Source organism: Electrona antarctica (assembly GCF_951216825.1).
Source record: "Electrona antarctica genome assembly, contig: scaffold_237, whole genome shotgun sequence".
Lineage (NCBI taxonomy): Eukaryota > Metazoa > Chordata > Actinopteri > Myctophiformes > Myctophidae > Electrona > Electrona antarctica.
Genome location: NW_027637766.1, coordinates 14,300 through 33,183, shown reverse-complemented (window position 1 = coordinate 33,183; position 18,884 = coordinate 14,300).

Sequence of the window (18,884 nt, the reverse complement as noted above, 5' to 3'; positions counted from 1 at the left end):
AATTCGAAAAATCACGTTCAAGTATTTTTTCCTCGGAGACCGTAAGGGCTATAGTTACAAAACTTGGAGGGATAATTCGTAATACTTACTAAAATTAATTAACTTATAATTACATCGGTCGGCCTCATGGTGGCGCTATAACAGCCCACTTTACCTTTTGGCTTATAACTCTTGAACCGTAGGTCGTAAATTCAAAATTCCTTTCTCCCTGTATTCCATGGGCCATGACGCATCTCCCCATATAGGCCACGCCCATTTGCGTCAGGATAGATTTTCCGCCATTTTGAATTTTCTTCAAAACACACTTTTATTTTCTGATTCTACAGATTTGGTCCGAATCTCACAGAAATCGGTACACATGATCTCTGGACCTATCGGACCGCGTTTAATTTTTTTTCAGATTTTTTGAATTTTCTTTGTCCGTATCGTTCGGCCTTAATCGTCGTCCGAAGTTAGCGGGAGGGGCCTATTTTACAAAAAATGCCATAAATCACGAACGGAATGTCCAATCCATCCCACATTTGAATCACATGTCGCGGGTGGTTCAATCAACCAAGTACCAAAAGCGATTCTATTTTCATCCATAGGGGGCGCCGCAAATGCGAGAAATGTAACCGTTTGTTGCAAAAACATGATTTTTGGGGGCATAAATCCCTTACAATACTTACACATGATCACATGTGTGACTTGAAATTGTAATTGGCTAGCAATATCAGTGGGAGGGGCATATGTAAGCCACTGCGGCAACCACACTTTGCAATTTTTTAAAATTGCGACCTTTCTAGTTTCAATCTGGTGCACAATGTTGGTGGGACCACAGAGACACAGACAAATGTATCATAAAAAAATAAAACACCTAGGGTCAGACACAACTCAACACAAAAAAATAGTCAATCAATTAGTCAATGTTGGTGTTTCTATAATGTATCTTTCATAAGTGTTAGTGTAATTGTGTAAGTTTGTTTGTATTAATTCATTTTTGATTTGATTAAGAATGACCAGGTTTGATTATGGATCAGCACAGCAGCAGCAGTGTGTGTGTGTGTGTGTGTGTGTGTGTGTGTGTGTGTGTGTGTGTGTGTGTGTGTGTTTGTGTGTGTGTGTGTGTGTGTGTGTGTGTTATTTTTTGTATTGCTGCATTTCTTTGCCCCTGTTATCGTTGCTTGCAGCTATATTTTCTATTATTTTCTCCTTTTTCTACTTTACTACCATTATCCCCAATGGCAGTTGGAAGGAGTTGCATTGATGCGGTTGACCTTAAAACTGTTTCGTTACAAGGAGTTGTGACTAGGTGTGAGTAGTTTCAAGGAGTTGTGACTAGTTGTTAATAGTTACAAGGAGTTGTGACTAGTTGTGAGTAGTTTCAAGGAGTTGCATTGGTGTGGTTTGGGCTTTAAAGTATATTCATTTATTTTTAAGTGGTGTCCTAGTGTTTCCTGTCCTCCCTAGTAGATGCATCCTGTCTTGACTCACCCATCCTGTGTGTCGTTAACACTGTCCACCTGTGTGCTGTTGGCGATTCAGCCAATCCTGTGTGTGCTGTTAGTGATTCAGCCAATCATATGTGTGCTGTATTGGTGTTTCAGCCAATCCTGTGCTAATTATCCACAGTGTTCAGCTGTGTGCTGTTAGTCCCGTGTCTATATATACAGCCCAGTTCTTCTCATTCACTTTGTTTGTTCTACTCTTTCTTCTGGGTCCTGATCTCTGTTGCTATCTGGCAGAAACCTCTCCTGTCCATATTTTAACTTTCTGTGGTGTGTCACACTGAAGTAGCAGATCCACAAGCTCAAAACGCATTATGTGACGTGGTTTTAATAACTTGTAGATCTGCTAGGGTCACACTCAAGTTTCAAAAGTAGTCAGATCCACAAGCTCAAAACGCGTGATGTGTTTTGAGCTTGTTTGGAAAGTACGATCGGTTGTGAACTGAACACAGTGACATCCTTAATGTTAATGTAATCCTGGAGGATACTTGCTTAGCTTATAGTTCCAGGTGGATTGGAAATGAAACGCAGAGCCAGGAATTCCATTCAACTCTTTGTTGATTAAAATATATATTCCCTTCATTTCAGCCCACATTACACAACAACGTGCCTCAGAACTGATGTAACCTCCCCAAAGGTCTGACCACGCCCCCTGGACCGATTTGAACACTGAGTTAAATGAATAGCTCACGTCATTTTTTTTCAACAAAAAACAAATATCCGTTTTTAACAAAAGAAAAAAAACCTGATGTGCTATCAGGTTTTTTTCTGGAACCCAAAGACACCTGGGACAGGTTCAGCCTGCAAAACCTTGCAAACGTGCAAGGCAGTCCATGAAGCTGCAGCGCAAATCTCCTACATAGATTCCCCTTTTAGCGCAGTCCATGAAGTGGCCACACCCCCTTGTGGCGTGAACCACCACAGGGGGTCTCTTCAATTTGCCTGTTCCTCTCATCCGGGTCAGGGTGTCGGTATCTGGGTCCAGAGCTGCGGACAAGGATCGGCCGGACTGTGGCACGTCCACCATACGTGGCCTCTCTGTGCCACAGCCGCCAGATCTGACCTTGTGAAGTTCTGCAGACGCCGGCGTGTCATGATGTGACCTGTGCGGTCTGCAGCTGACCAGACACGTCTCAGGCGGCCCCGGCTGCAGCGCCCTCATCTCGCAAAGAAGATTGCGTGTCTCAATGTGCATGATGATTAAAAACTCGAGATCCACTGTTATTTTGATCAATTCAGCGGCCTGCTGAATAACGGTGGCCTTAAGCGCAGCTATCTCGCGATTGAGCTCCATTCAGATCTGCTTGTTATGTCTACTATCTGCATGCATGAATATTTCAAAAGAAACTTACAGCGCTACAACCAGTCTTATATAGGCACATAATGACTAATTACTGTCAGCTGGTTCCACAGGTGAAGCAATCTGGAAAGTGTGTGTAGTGTGTGACGTGTTTGGCATGTGTGACTGGACGGTTTTTAATGTCCTGATTCTATAGTTAACATTGGTAATCAGTATAATTAATGTTTCTTTCTATATTCCATTAGGCCTACTTCTTTTTGCAGAAGCATCTGATGAATGTATTTTCTGTTGGCATCCGTCACTCGTGGGAGCTCGAACAGTTTAGTAAGATCATTCACATCACATTTCTGGTCATCCGACAGCTACTCGTTGCCCTCCAGTTGAAGCAGAGGAAAAAGAAAGAAAAAATATAGCTGCAAGCAGCGATAAGGCGGGGCCAATAAAGAAGACAATACGCAATAAGAACAATATGCACAAATGAGACTCATGGGCTGAGTTGTCGGTACCCGGATTTGAACACACAACCTTGTGGTCTGAAGGTGAGAGCTCAACCAACTGAGCTATCTGGACAATCAGTTCTGTCATTGTAAACTGTAACATCATTCAGTGTTTTGGTAACAATTTTTTTTAGGCATGTAGGGTTATTTTTTTTTCTTCATGTAGGGTAATTTTTTTCACGTACAAACTGTGCTCCAAAGGTGAGAGATTGACCAACTGAACAGTCAGTTGACTCATTCTAAACAGTAACATCATCCAGTGTTTTTGGTAACAATTGTGTGTGTCCTGGTTAGTGGTTTTGGGGATGTCTAGTGATTACTACAGTGTGTTTAGCTGTAAATGTTTTTACGTACGAGCTTACTGATCAAAGTGACACATGTGTTCATCATGAGTAAAGGAACATGTGGAAACAAGTGCCATGAATTTTGGCCAAACAAAGCATGAGTTATGACTGTTCAAAGGTTTAATTTAAAAAAATTGCTATAGCGCTCTGCTTTGACCAATTGGAGTAAGACTGGTTACAGGCCTATTTGGCATGACCCTCTACCATACTGTAAAGTTGCATAAGAATAGGACGCTGCATGTATGTATGAGGGGAAGAAGAATTCACAAAAAAGCAATTTTCATCATTTTTTCCACTTAAAACAATTGTACTATTTGTCCGTATAGGTCCAACGTTTGTGTAGAAGTTTTCGTGCAGAGATATTTATAAAGACTATTTACATACCAGTTGAATGACTCTCTACACAGATTCGTCATTAATGTACACATGTTAATATTTAAAATAATAATGCAGAAACGTAGGTTTGAATATATCAAATACTTTATTATAGTTAAACATAGAATATAAGTAATGGGATCATTTCATCATCAATAAAAGGGGAATGCATTCTCATTAAAATATTAAGAGCAATGAGCAAACCAGGATATCACAATACTACAAAGACCTACGGGTCACAGCAAATCGAATAATTGGGGGGGGGGGGGGGGGGGGGGGGTAGCCAAAAGGCTAACGTGAGTAGCCAAAATGCTACTCACGTTAGCCGGTTAGCTAGCTGTGTTGTTAGCACAGCACTGGATCGCCCATCTTAGATCGTCGTCGCCATAAGAATCCATTCTATCCATTTCTTTCAATCGCCTGTATCTCCTATTCCTTGTCCCAGATGGCATTTTGGTCAAAACAGCGTTTCTTTGACGGCGCAGATCGGACGATGTAGAGCTCTCCAGAGCTCCGGTCTGGCTTCAGATGGTAAACAAGGCCTGTCCGCTCCGTGTAGCTTCCTAGGTTATGACTACTGCTCATGGACCGGAAATGGGCTTTTCAAAATAAGAGCTCAAATTTAAAAAATCCTGGCGTGAATTAGATCCTAATTTTTCAATAAATGCTAGCGGCCTAAGTGTTAAGGTGCACCCCAACATAAAACGACAAGACTAACTAAACAGAACATAAAATAAACCTACAAAAAAAACATAAATCAAACAATAAGTGGTGGACTATGGGGGTAAATAGCAGCCAGCCCACTGAGCAATAGCCGGCTATTAGACGTGCGTCTAAAATGGGATAAAAAAAGGCTAAAAATTTAAGTTTTTTAGACGTATATTCTTAGATTAGACGTTGTTTAAACGTCTATATATAGACCGTCTATATATAGACGTCTAATCAACCGCTAAACAACGTCTAATCTAAGAATAGAATATTAGACGTCTATTTAAAAATGCTCAGTGGGAAATGCTCACTGTAAAAAACAAGCTTTGCGTTAACCTACTAATAACAGAGATAAAGGAGCAGAGAGAAACAAACAGTGAACGTACCACCTCCGTGAGTGCAGAGCTTGCCGTCGGAGCCCGCAGCAGCGGGGACAGGCGCCCGACCCGTCACTGAAACAACATGAGAGCTGATAAGGTTTACGCTCTAATGGTGACATGACACCAAACGAAAGTATTGTAGTGCGGAGGAGGACCACCGACCTACCTGCAGTGTGTGGTGATGAGCACAGCACATCGGTGCCAAACTCCAGAAGGAGAGGAGCAGTATACAGGAGCTGAAAGGACAACATGCACGGTCAAGTTCAAAGCCAACACAGCGATAGGTTCCGGCGATTGCTTAAACAGCAAGACAGACACATACCTGCACTGAAGCGAGACAGAACAAAGCAGAAACAACTTCTACTGTGGGAACGCAGGCCCGCTGAGCATGAACCGTGGCACCCACAACCGGAGCAGACGAAGACGGAACACTGTCATACTTACTTACTTATACTGTCACTAATCAGTCACTGAGTGAGTGAAGGATGGGCCGTGACAGCGTGGGAACCCACGCCCATCCTACCACACAAACAAAAACAAATTAAAAAATCCCTTTGGGATTAATAAATCCCATATTTTACAATATTATGTCAATCCATTACTATTTTACAAATTATTGCCTTATTTTACATTTTGTGGGGGAAAGCCAATTTAAAAAATCGTTTGTACCAGCATCAACTAAGATGTTGAACGAGGCTCTGAAACAGCAGTAACTGTGTGAGGTTAGATTATCCACATCAAGTGTGCAATTGTGTAATGTTGTGTCTTCCTCTGTAATGTATTTTTGTTTGTCATTGACGTTTTATGTGTGGCTGTAGCTGGGGTGAAAGCCCAAGACAAATTTTCCTTGTGGACAATAAAGTTTACCTTGACCTTGAAATGCCACTGAATCAGTAGACCTAATTATTTTCCACTTTGTTTCTGTTTCGTCATATATGGGCTATCTGAAATATGCCCATGCATATATGCTATAATGCTGATAGCCTACTGTAGCTCTTTTCAATTTGTGAAAGCTGAAATGCTTTTATTGTGAAAGCATTTTTTTTTAAACGTCTCACATCCTGGATATTTCCTTGTACCTGCAAATAGCTGATCTATAAACTCATAACGGGTTCCGGCCGGATAGCCTCGCGTTGCGATACTTTAATATACCACTGCGCTTCGCTGCCCTTCGGGGCATATTCATATGCTATGGGTCGGATGAAGGCTGGCTGCGCCAGGCTAGTTTCCGTATGCGACGCGTTGTGAGCTTGCAGATCAACCATTCATCACCATCATCAGCAGGCAACACATTGTACGACGAAGTACTAGTCAGGCTTCACTTGACCGCTGTGTTTTGTTGACCTAGGCGTCGTTATACAGCGCTCTTCGACACAAACATGGGAGGCTATAGTTTTCGGTAGCAGCGTGGCTTGTTGTGTTTAATCAAACAACATCAAGTTTACCTCAGTGTTTTGGGGTCGTGACATGACATGTTCTACGTATGTGTTTGGATGGATCAGCTCGAGCGGCGTGCACGTCATCATATAGTTATGACTTTGAGCTGCTTGCATTAGAAAGTGATTACGTTAAATGTGCTGTTAGTAGCCTAGTCGAGACAGTGGTTTTGGAGTGGTGTTTTTCCGCTACATATTAAAGCCTGTTCAGTGTGTGTTATAGCTGGATTTTCGCCTAGAAGAGGGCATGGAAATCTGGGACACTGTTGTACGTAGTGAACTGTCAAGAGATTGACGTTCACGGGTCAAGACTGCGTATGCGTTAAAATATTTTAAAGCAATTAACACAATCTATGGCTCTTGATAGCCGCACTTTGCAACTCTAGATTTTTTTATAATGGGATTAATCTAGAGTTGCAATACCCTCAATTGACTCCACACTCATCCAATTTGGTTTGCGATCTGCTTGTCTTAAACGACGTTAAACTCACCAACATTGCAGCTGTAGTCCAAGCTTGAATTATCCTCTTTCAATCTGTTGCGCTTGTTTTTCATAAAAATCCACCGTAGAGATAGAGATATTATGAGCTACTTTCTGTCAAGACAAGTGTTGCAGTTTGGAAGCACTCGTTTTTGTTAACGGGTCGCGCTGCTGCCTGTGCAAATTCGAAACAGGTGGTACGCAGGGCCGTTCAGTGACATACGACGAGTGTTTCCAAACTCCAGCACTTAGAAAAAGAATAACCTGCACAGAATTTCTTGACAGAAAGTAGCTAATAACATGTCTACGGTGGATTTTTATGAAAAACAAGTTCGGCAGATTGAAAGAGGATAATTCAAGCTTGGACTACAGCTGCAACAACTGCAAAATTTTAACGTTGTTTAAGACAAGCAGATCGCAAACCAAATTGAATGAGTGGGGAGTCAATGGAGGGTATTGTAAGTCTAGATTCATCCCATTATAAAAAAAAATCTAGCATTGCAAATTGCGGCTAGGCTCTTGACTGCTACAAAAGAATATAGTAGGCCTAGAGTACTCTTTCGGTGCGCATTTTCGAACGTACTGAAACTGAGATGTGATTAATTGTGGATGTTGTTTAAATGCTGTATTATATTTGAAGTAAGAGAGCAATTACTTTGGAATCTAGTTGATTTTAGTTTCAAATAGTCGTTTAAAGTAATGATTTTTAGCTTGTGGGAGTTTGTAGCGTGAAGTGAAATTGTAAGTCATTTTAATATCACAAAGTTATTTAAAAGTGGTCAAATTGTCATTTCTATTCAAAAGAATAGCAAATATTGATTTATAAGCCATTGATTTATAAACAATGTTAGAATGTTTCTTGAGTTTGTAGATTAAGTATTTACCAACATGTATATGGACATTATAGTCAAATTAAACTGTATCAACTTTTAAGCCCAAACTACATCAACGTTTCGGAAAATGGTTTTGTCCCAAAGTTATAATAATTGTGTATTACTTTGTAATTACTAGTAGGTGTTCGTTAGGTTGACTGCATAATGCAAAAAGTGCTGTAAAACAAAAAGACAATACATTAAGATTTCATTTCAGATATTTAATTAAAAAAAAAAAACTTTAACTTAACTGAAATGCTTCCTTAAGAGGGAAAAACAAAAAAAACAAATTCGATTCAAACAGATATTTAATTCAAAAAAAAAACTTTAACTTAAATAAAAATATAATTGAAACTGAAATGCTTCCTTAGAGGGAAAAAAAACAAAAAAAACAAATTAAATTCAAACATATTTTTTAAAATTCAAAGATGCTTGACAGAGTTCCTCGTCATCATCTTCCATTTCAGGTGATGATGGGGGTGCTGGGGGTGTTTTTGCTGCTTGGGGGGATGAAATGGAGGTGATTATGAGTGACGGGGTGTGTTCTATTGTGACGGGGTCTAAGTCCAAAAAGTGCTCGGTGATGGCTGTGGTTGTGGTGAGGTGATCTAAGTGATTTGTATTTAAATACGTGTTTAATATGGCTGTTGTGATGGTGAGTCTGATGGGATGTACATGTGTGGGGGATTCAATGGCCAAAATACCGGATGTGACTGTTGTGAATTTAAGTGTTTTTTGTGCCATGTGACATTTCGTGCAAGTGTTTATTTTGGTGTTAACATTAAAGGTGTCGGGATTTTGGAGGTGAGTGCAAAGTGCGCATTTTCTTCTATCGGTGATTTGTGCTCCCGTGATTTCTCCTGTGACTGTGCAGGTGCTCGTTGATGGTGCGGGGTCTAGGGCAAGTGAAAGTGTAAGAATGGATGGGGGAATGATTAGTGCTTCATCGTGGGTGGTGATTGTGGAGGATGTGGTGGTGGTGAGTGAACTGCAGGGGAATGTGCGGTGAGTGAGATTAGTGAAAGTGTATGTGGTGTCTTGGTGCAGTGTGTCCGTTTGTGTGTCCCATATTGTGCATGTAATTTTGTCGGTAGTGTCTGCAATCTCCAGTGTCTGTTGTGCAGTGGGTCCTCTGTAGGGCTGCGTACACACCTAAAGAACAAATGTTTGGTCCGTGTGCGATGCCTGATTGCTATTTGATTGCTGCTCCAATTCATTTTCAATGGGAGTCACGTCGTTTGATCGGACAAACCTGTCCGATGTGGGGGCGGAGGGCACAACAAACACATCGGACACCTTGTAGTCAAAACAGCCAACGAACAGGGTGGGACTTCAGATCGGACAGAAGGGTGGTTTTTAACCGCCAACGAATAGGAGAGAACTTCCGTTCTTGACAGCACTGGGTGGGGTTTAGGCTGTAGTCTTCTGAGTTACGTGACACAGACTATTATATCGCTTGTTTGTATGTCTTCTTTTGGCTACGGCCGTGCGTAACTTGGAGAGTCCAAGTTGCGCACGGCTGTCTCCAGTGAGTGAAGTGAGTCCAGTTCTATTCTATATACAGAAATACAGGACGATAGCCAAAATAGCCGTCGGGCCTGTGAGGCTGCATTAATAATTAGTTCTAAAAGCATGTCTTTTTTACGGGGATCACTATTTTAATAGTAGACGCATATATATCTATGAGTAGCCTAGAGTAGAAATGTAATGGCAGCGTACGAGGTTCACATGCGCAAATATAACAGATGTACAAGTTATCGACACGAATGGTACTTACGGTATGGTACACGATGTAAGCTTGTAGATCTGTTTATTTTAAGCATGCGCCACCGCCACCACGCAAAGTTATGACGCGCGCACATGTGGGGGGAGAGACCCGATATATTTTATAGCTCTATGGGAGAGACGCAGACAGAGAAATATTTAAAATCATCCTGTCTCGCTCTAGCGCACGGCCGCACGCATAAAGAGCCAATGGAGCAAATGTTAAATAAGCTACACAGGTGGTCCTAAATGATTAATTGATTACATCACTATAGCAAAAGACGTGATATAGATCAACTCAACTGCAGCGGAGCTGTTCTGACTTGAAGCTTAACTGACCAGCACGGCTTCAAGTTTAAACCATAAGATGACATGGAAATGCCCGTCGATTTGATGCGCAGAAATAACATAGGCCTATATCGAATCAGGTTAAGGTGCACACATGGAAGAAAAGTCCTTTTTATCGGGATTCGGGGATACTTTGTTGTAGGCTATATACGTCTCCGGTGAATTGTATGCACCAGCAGCAAGCACATTATTGTTCAAACACCTGCTCCTCTGTTCATCTGTTTCTTATTTGGCTAATAAAATAATTATTAAGAATTAATGCAATTTCAAGTTGTTGCTGCAATCATGATTCATGTTGCTGTTCTCTTCTCTCTGTGTGACTGAAGGTTGCGCCCAAAAATTGTAGACAGTGATTTCCCGCACCCCCTCATGTTATTTTTCCCTCCGTCGCAAAATGACCTCTTTTCTTTTTTTCACTATTTGGTTCGCTTAACATGTCCACGTGTCATTTGTTTACATATTTGGTACGCTTTACAAAGTCCAGTGTGAACACCAAACGGACCAAAATCAAAATGCAAATATTTGGTCCTTGGTCCTTGATCCGGACCTTCTAAGTGAACTTTGAGTGTGAAAAACGGCCTCGACAAACTACCGCTAGCTGCTGCTGCAGTCAAGAAAACTACACTGAACATATGTGCATCTATTTCCGCCTATCGTAGCACCGCCCAAATAGCGCAAAGCATTGTGGGACATGGAGGCATCAAATCATAAAAATGTAATCAGTGGTCGGTCGGACAGATCAATGTGTCCGAAAGGTGTGTACGAAGCCTAGGTGTTGCCGGTGGTTGTGGGGTGGATGGCGGTGATTTTTCCAATCTGATGAGAAAATAAATTTGTTTATTTATTTAGTTATACTTGTGATATACGATTTTCAGTGTTGTATAGTGATGATAAGTACTCAAATATTTTACTTAAGTACAAATATTGCAATGTAGATGTACTCTGTTACAAGTACATGTCCCGTATTCGAAATGTACTCAAGTAAAAGTACAAGTGTATCTGTGTCAAAATGTACTTAAAGTACTAAAAGTAAAAGTACTCATATTGCAGAATGTCCCATTTCACAAGTTCAAAATAGCCAATCTACAAGCTGAAACGATGTTTTAAGATTGTTTTGTTCTACATCTGTAATGTTGGTGAGCTTTATGTTTATACAAGCTGATTGGAATGTGTAATTTGATCCGGTTATCTGAGGGTATTGCAACTCATATCTATATATATATATAGAGTATATAAATTATAGTTTTTAAAGAGAATACAAAGGGTTTTGTTTGTTTCACCGCAAATAGCTAAAATGACTTAATAGCCTATAGGCAGCTACATGTAGGCCTAGCTTAACTTGTCCGACATTATTCCTTAGCTAATTTGATGGGTTTTTTTCCCATTAAGAATCGAGGCTCAAATACCTGCACGTAGCAGAGTATGCAATAGGTCTAATAAAGTTAATAGGCCTATTTATTAGCTACGATTCATTGTTATCCGTTTGGTCATTAACTACAAGGAATAATGTCAGCCAAGTATATATATATATATATATATATATATATATATATACACTAGCTGCATATTGTACCGAGTGAGTGCACTGTGCAATGCAAATTAATAGGCATATAGGCAGTGTTGGTCAGCTAGGCTACATAGCTTAATTCACATGGCTGACTATTCCTTGTAGTTAATGACCAAACAGATAACAATGAATCGTAGCTAATAAATAGGCCTATTAACTTTATTAGACCTATTGCATACTCCACTACGTGCAGGTATTTGAGCCTCGATTCTTAATGGAAAAAAACCCATCAAATTAGCTAAAAGGAATAATGTCGGACAAGTTAAGCTAGGCCTATACATGTAGCTGCCCAACACTGCCTATAGGCTATTAAGTCATCTTAGCTATATTTGCGGTGAAACAAGCAAAAAACCCTTTGTATTCTCTTTAAAAACTATTGTTAGAATCCACCTTCTAGGAATGTTCTAGGAATGTTCTATAGAAGTACTGCACCTTTAAGTCACATGACTTGGTTCTTCACAGCTGCTATCTATTGAATGATTACTATATACAATTTGATTGGTTGTTCAAACCTACTGTTGTGTATTTAATGAATGTCAGCCTATTCTCAAACTATGCCTGAAGAAGGCCGAAAGGCCGAAACGTTGCATATGACTCTTTAAATAAAGTTCTTGAACCAGCAAGTGGCAGTGTGCGGGTCTCTCCTCCTTCCTCCTAGAATCCACCTTCAAAATTAAACTTAATTATGTGAATGTATTCTATTGTGCGGTAGTTTAAGAATTAAAAATATATTCATATAATACTTACTTTTTGCCGGTCTGAAAGATGTTTGACTTGTTCCAGGGTTATTGTCTGTATGGCTGTTGGTGATTTTCTTTGGAATAGTAGTTTGGATGTGTATTGCAGTTGGCTTCTGTGGTTGATTTGTATGTTGAACTTGTTGGTGTCTGTAAATGCACACATTTCTTTATTATGGCAGTATTTGATAGTTATTTTAGTGTAGGTCTATACAGGCATATAAAATAGCAAATGTTAAATGAAGATAATTAAACTTACATCGGTTGGTGGCTTTTTTTATGTTGGTGAATGTTGTTGGAGACTCCTGCTCTTGACATTTCAGAATATTGCCGTGATGATTTGGTGAAAATGAAACACAATCCATATATTCCTCTGGTCCAATTTGTAGAATGAAATTAAAATACTTGCTATTGGTTTTGGATATTTTAATGTCAGTTGTATTGAAGATAAATCCTGTTGCTGTTGTGTCATCGGTGTCTGTGTATCTGGCTTGCTTGGGAGCGGAAGCCATCCTTGAATTTGATGTAGGTAGATTACTCAATGTTCGAGTAGCTGTTTGTTTCTTAATTGGTGGTATTTATAGGGGAACATATTCAAATTCAGTGATTTTCGGAATCACGTGTTTTTAAATGACATGTGGACATTCTATTCTTGTATTTATATGATTCTAAGCATGTGTATATTGTATCCTCCAGGATGCAGCTATATGATTCCTACTTGTGGACAATATCTGGTCTGGATTCGATGTTGACTCCTGTCCATCGCTCTTGTCCATTCTAACTTTAGAGTTATGGACCAGAGGTTTGGATGACATACTATGGAGAATTTTGTGCGGACTCATTAACAGATTAATCGCCCAGGACGAAGTTCTTTGTCCTTTCTATTAGTAACGGCCGACGCTCAGGACGAAGTATTGTCCTAAAGACGAAGTTTATTGATACGAGAACAGATCGCCTGGCTGTATAGCCCAGGCGCGCCTGCTGGGCTCTCCTCGGTGACGCGCAAGACTGAGACGTCATCAAAAAACTCCCTCCTCTGTTTAGCTGATGAAAACGAAAATCTTAAAACGTTCATAAATCGCGATCTAAATCATCCCGTCTTTTTCTGAAAAAAAGATCCTGTGTTAGACGGCGCTCCGCGGTCCAGTCGCTAGTCTCGATAGATGTATTCTTGTCTCCCGTTGTTGTCGATCGATTCTAAAGTGCTGTGGCTATTGTTAGCTGCTACACAACATCATGAACTTCCGGCCGGTCCGTCCGGAAAAGGCGTCCGTGTTTATAAATCGACTGGGCGCATGAATGTAATGGATTAAATAGTTCCGGGCAATTAAAGTGTTAAATGGATTATGTTGTAAAGAACGGTGAGTGCAAGCACTGTATGGCTAATTGCACTGAGAATGGAGTTGGATCTAGTTAGACTTTGTTTGAACTCGATTTTGAAATAGGCCTAATATAAGTTTTGATCTTGTCGTGTTGTGCAGTTGGGTTTTGTCGCTTCTTGTGTTCAGGGTGTCTTTATATGCGTGTTAATGGAGTTATCGAAACTTTGTCTTACTCTATGGGCGCGTTTGGAAATACCGCACCGGAGCGCACTCGCCTATTAGTTTGCATTGCTCAGTGCGCTATTTCCGAACGCGTCCAATGATTCTGGCACATGCTTGGTGCTCGGCGCTCTCACAGACGTCGTCTGAGACGACGCTCATATGATGACGTCACGTATGGTGGGTAAGGCACAGCAGCGGCTGCAGAGGAGAGTTGTCTCATTTACAGGTCCGTTTTTTTTTCACTTCTCAAAGTTCTCAACGTCACTGGACGTGTGTGCTTCCTCAGTTTATAGTGTAGTTGCAGTAACAGAACAACATTTTCGTTGTCATGGTTAAAATCTGTGAGTAGTTTCACTAGTAGGCCTACTGTGCTGTGCCTTCTCCAGTCATCTTAGCAGGGCAGATAACATGCAAATTACAGGAGAATCGTTCACTTGCGGATACAAGCACCAACATTGGCACACATACTCCTTAGGGGTTGCTCTTTTGAGAAAACCACTGTGCCAAAAGAAATTTCAAGATGGCGGCCATTTTTCAAGATGGCTGCCATTGAATATACAGTAATATTGCATGTCACAATAAAATCCCATAGACTTGTCCTATATTGTCCTACATTTTTCACTATGTAGATTCCAAATTTGGACCCATGGACTTACTCACTGGCTTCCTTGTACCATATATCAGTCCCGGAACCCTAATATTCTGCTAAATTAGAGGTTTGTGTTATGTCTGACTCCGGTCAAATGGATGGCAGTTTATATCTTAGTATAATTAGATGTGTAGTATGTGTGTGTGTGTGTGTGTGTGTGTGTGTGTGTGTGTGGGGGGGGGGGGGGGGGGTCTAATAAGCCCTGCATCTTTTAGCTAGTGTAGATTACATGTAGTTTACCATGTATGACCAGTTAGACAGCCGCGTCTGAATTGACAGGGTATGCCAGCAGGGGAGAGCCGAGCCAATGGTAAGGGCTATACATGACTTATTCATGGACTTACCAACATGGTGTACAGATCACACTGGACTTAAATGATACTGGATGAACGATCGGGCTAGGTGTAGATCATATATTTTATTGTCGAACCTAGTCATATCCCATACCTTATTGTGTATGATGGCGGTAAAAGGATAACCCCTCTGCCTTGATTCACTGAATACAGATAATGGTCATACTGTGTGTGATACCTTGATTACCATTCACCAAGATGTCTAATATAGACCCAGGACCGCCTAAATTCAAGACTGACTGGAGCAAGTGTTGTCTTTGCAAAGACAAGAATAGTAAAGAGCTCTCGTCACCACATGCAAGACAATCACAACATGATGGCTACACTATGATTGCAACTAATATTCCCCTCTTTCACACAATTAATGAGATGCATATTGATAAAATGGATCCATTAATGAGATGCATATTAATAAAATGGATCCAGACAGACTTGATGATCGTGGTGACATTGAAGAAAATCTGAGGAGGAACAAGGCGCAATATCACAAAAGTTGTCGCATTACGAAACTGGAGAGTGAGAATCACAAAACGAAAAGCAGAGTGCGCTCAGCCAGTGGAATGCAGCTGGGTGTTGATGCATCTGCTGTCAACTCCACAAGACTGAAGGAGAAACTGCTGTCAGAAATACCTGAGTTGGAGGCTCACAAGCAGGGAAGGGATGTTCATTTGGCTTTCCAGAAAGATGTAGGCTTTGGCTTGTCAGAAGCCTCTGACTCTTATAGTGAAGCTATTGTCCTTAGCAAAGCAGCTAACATCTTGCAACGACATATATGCTGGACCACAAGTCCCTCCAAAGCAGGTATTTCTTACAGCAGTTTTTCATTCAGTCATGTGGAGTTGACAGCTGGTCCATCAACACCCAACTGTTCCAGGCACTGGCATAGCACGTACAGGTGAACTATATGTCTGCAAGTCGAAGGACTGAAGGACCCTCACCAGATCTGGTGGTCTCCACTAGATATGTGACTAGCTCTGAGATTTCCTGTAGGTGGGCAACTGGGCATCCTCTTCGGTTGAATGTTCCTTTTCCAGTCTCTTTGTGGTTGTGAGGTACAACCTCTCTATTGTAAAGGTCTGCCAAGCATGCAACATGGAGCTCCTGTGCAATAACATCTCCACCACTGAGTCTTGCAAGAAGTTTTTCCGTCATTTAAAGTTTGGGCACATTCATTATAACTCTTATAAGATTCATCGTCATAGCTTTCTATGACGACGCATACCCTGTGAGTTCAGAGTATGCAGCATCTTTGTCACATCTGAAACATGGTTGGCTTTGAATGCTGGTTCTACTCCACTCTCTGCTTTGAATGCTGGTTCTACTCCACTCACTGCTTTGAATGCTGGTTCTACTCCACTCTCTGCTTTGAATGCTGGTTCTACTCCACTCTCTGCTTTTCATTTTGTGGTTCTCACTCTCTCCAGTTTCGTGTTGTTGAACATAATGCGACAACCTTCATGATATTGCGCCTTGTTCCTCCTTATTCAATGCCACCACCAGGGGAATATTAGTTGTTGTTGTGATTGTCTTGCATGTGGTGATGAGAGCTCATACTATTCTTGTCTTTGCAAAGACAACACTTGCTCCAGTCAGTCTTGAATTTAGGCGGTCCTGGGTCTATATTAGACATCTTGGTGAATGGTAATCAAGGTATCACAATATGATCATTATCTGTATTCAGTGAATCAAGGCAGAGGGGTTATCCTTTTACCGCCATCATGCACAATAAGGTATGGGATACAACTAAGTTCGACAATAAAATCTACACCTAGCCTGATCGTTCATCCAGTATAATTTAAGTCCAGTGTGATCTGTACACCATGTTGGTAAGTCCATGAATAAGTCATGTATAGCCCCCTTACCATTGGCTCGGCTCTCCCCTGCTGGCATACCCTGTCAATTCAGGCGCGGTTGTCTAACTGAACATCATACATGGTAAACTACATGTAATCTACACTAGCTAAAAGATGCAGGGCTTATTAGACAACATTTGGGAGTCATAAAGAACAAAAATACTTGGATGCACCCGGGACATATCCTCAGTGATGTATCCCAAGGTCATCAGGGTTTCGGGTCTCACGAACATCATACCCCTCACTCGGGTGATCAAGTCCCAACTTACGTCTCAGTAGCTACCCACGATCAGACCCACTAGGGAAAGACCAGGGCCACACAATCCGTTGGAACTACTCTGCCGGGACTGGGAGGCACATAATTCTGGCATGTGGAGGGACTAGGCTCTGTGGGTTGACTCCTGTCCGGGCTCCTATGTCTCACCAGGTCCACTCCTGCTCTCACCAGGAGTACCGCCAGGACCTGTGCGTTGCACCAGAGTCCCAGCACCAGACACTTCATTCAGGAGTGGTGGTTTCTTGAGCCGCAATGGTTCTGCAGGCTCCACCTGGGCAACGGTTTATTTAGCTACACCAAACAAATTACTCAGCTGATACTGAACGGTGCGAGCGGTACCCCCCCCCCACACACACACACACACACACACACACACATACTAAACCTCTAACAATACTAAGATATAGACTACCATCCATTTTACCCGAGTCAGACATAACACAAACCTCTAATTTAGCAGAATATTAGGATTCCGGGACTGTTATATGGTACAAGGAAACTAGTGAGTAAGTCCATGGGTCCAAATTTGGATTCTACATAGTGAAAAATGTATGATTTGACACCAAGATCATTCAAATAGGACAAGTCTATGGGATTTTATTTTGCGAAATGCAATATTACTGTATATTCAATGGCAGCCATCTTGAAAAATGGCCGCCATCTTGAATATTTTTTTGGCACAGTGGTTTTCTCAAAAGAGCAACCCCTAAGGAGTATGTGTGCCAATTTTGGTGCTTGTATCCGCAAGTGAACGATTATTTCCGCTATCTGCCCCGCTATCTGGCCTTGCTAGCCATAGGATCTTATCCTTCACAAACATTACACAAACATTTGACAAGGGATTCACACCATGTTCCCGGATGCGCACTCTTGACTACCACAGATGTTGTGGTAGTGTAAATGCTGTGTACCGTTCCGGGGAGCGGGGGACCCAATCAGGACTGTTTGCAGTGCACTCTATACGGATCGATGCAATGTGAAAGCATTGATTACAATGTAATGAAGTGTACGTATTCGGGAACAGTTTGAAATCAAACTGACTCGGTGTGAATCCCCTGTGAGACTACAGGAAAGAAACAATGTCTAAAAAATAAATAAATAAAAAGTGTAAAACAGAGTAACAAAGAGTTGTGAACCTTTATTTTAACAAAATAACTCTGTAGGCATATTCCATGAAAAGCATTAGTTCAGTAAGAGGGGTCTCCCCAGCTCTTTGGCAACATATTTATCAGCTTCAATTTGACACTGTAATTGAATAAAAACAGACCCATCTGAAGTGAGTGGTACTGTACAGTACAAGCTCTCCTCCATGGCCTGTCTGTGTCTGTGTGCTACACAGGAAATTTTGCAGAGTAAATTTTACTCAATTTGAGTAAAATTTTACTCCCAAAAAGATAGTATTTGGTCCCAGTCCAAATAGAGTAAAATTTACTCTGGTCACAGAGTTAGATTTTCAGAGTTATTTCTACTCTATTTAGAGTTTACATTTAACTCCACTCCATGACATTTTACTCCATTTAGCATAAGTAGGAAACAACTCCAACACCATTTTACTCTGTATGAGAGTAGTAATTCCTCAATATAGAGCTGTATTTTAATCAATACAGAGTCATATTTCACTCAATATAGAGCTGTATTTTACCCAATACAGAGTAATATTTCACTCAATATAGAGCTGTATTTTAATCAATACAGAGTAATATTTCACTCAATATAGAGCTGTATTTTAATCAATACAGAGTAATATTTCACTCAAGAGAGCTATATTTCACTCAATATAGAGCTATATTTTAATCAATACAGAGTAATATTTCACTCAATACAGAGCTGTATTTTAATCAATACAGAGTTATATTTCACTCAATATAGAGCTGTATTTCACCCAATACAGAGTAATATTTCACTCAATATA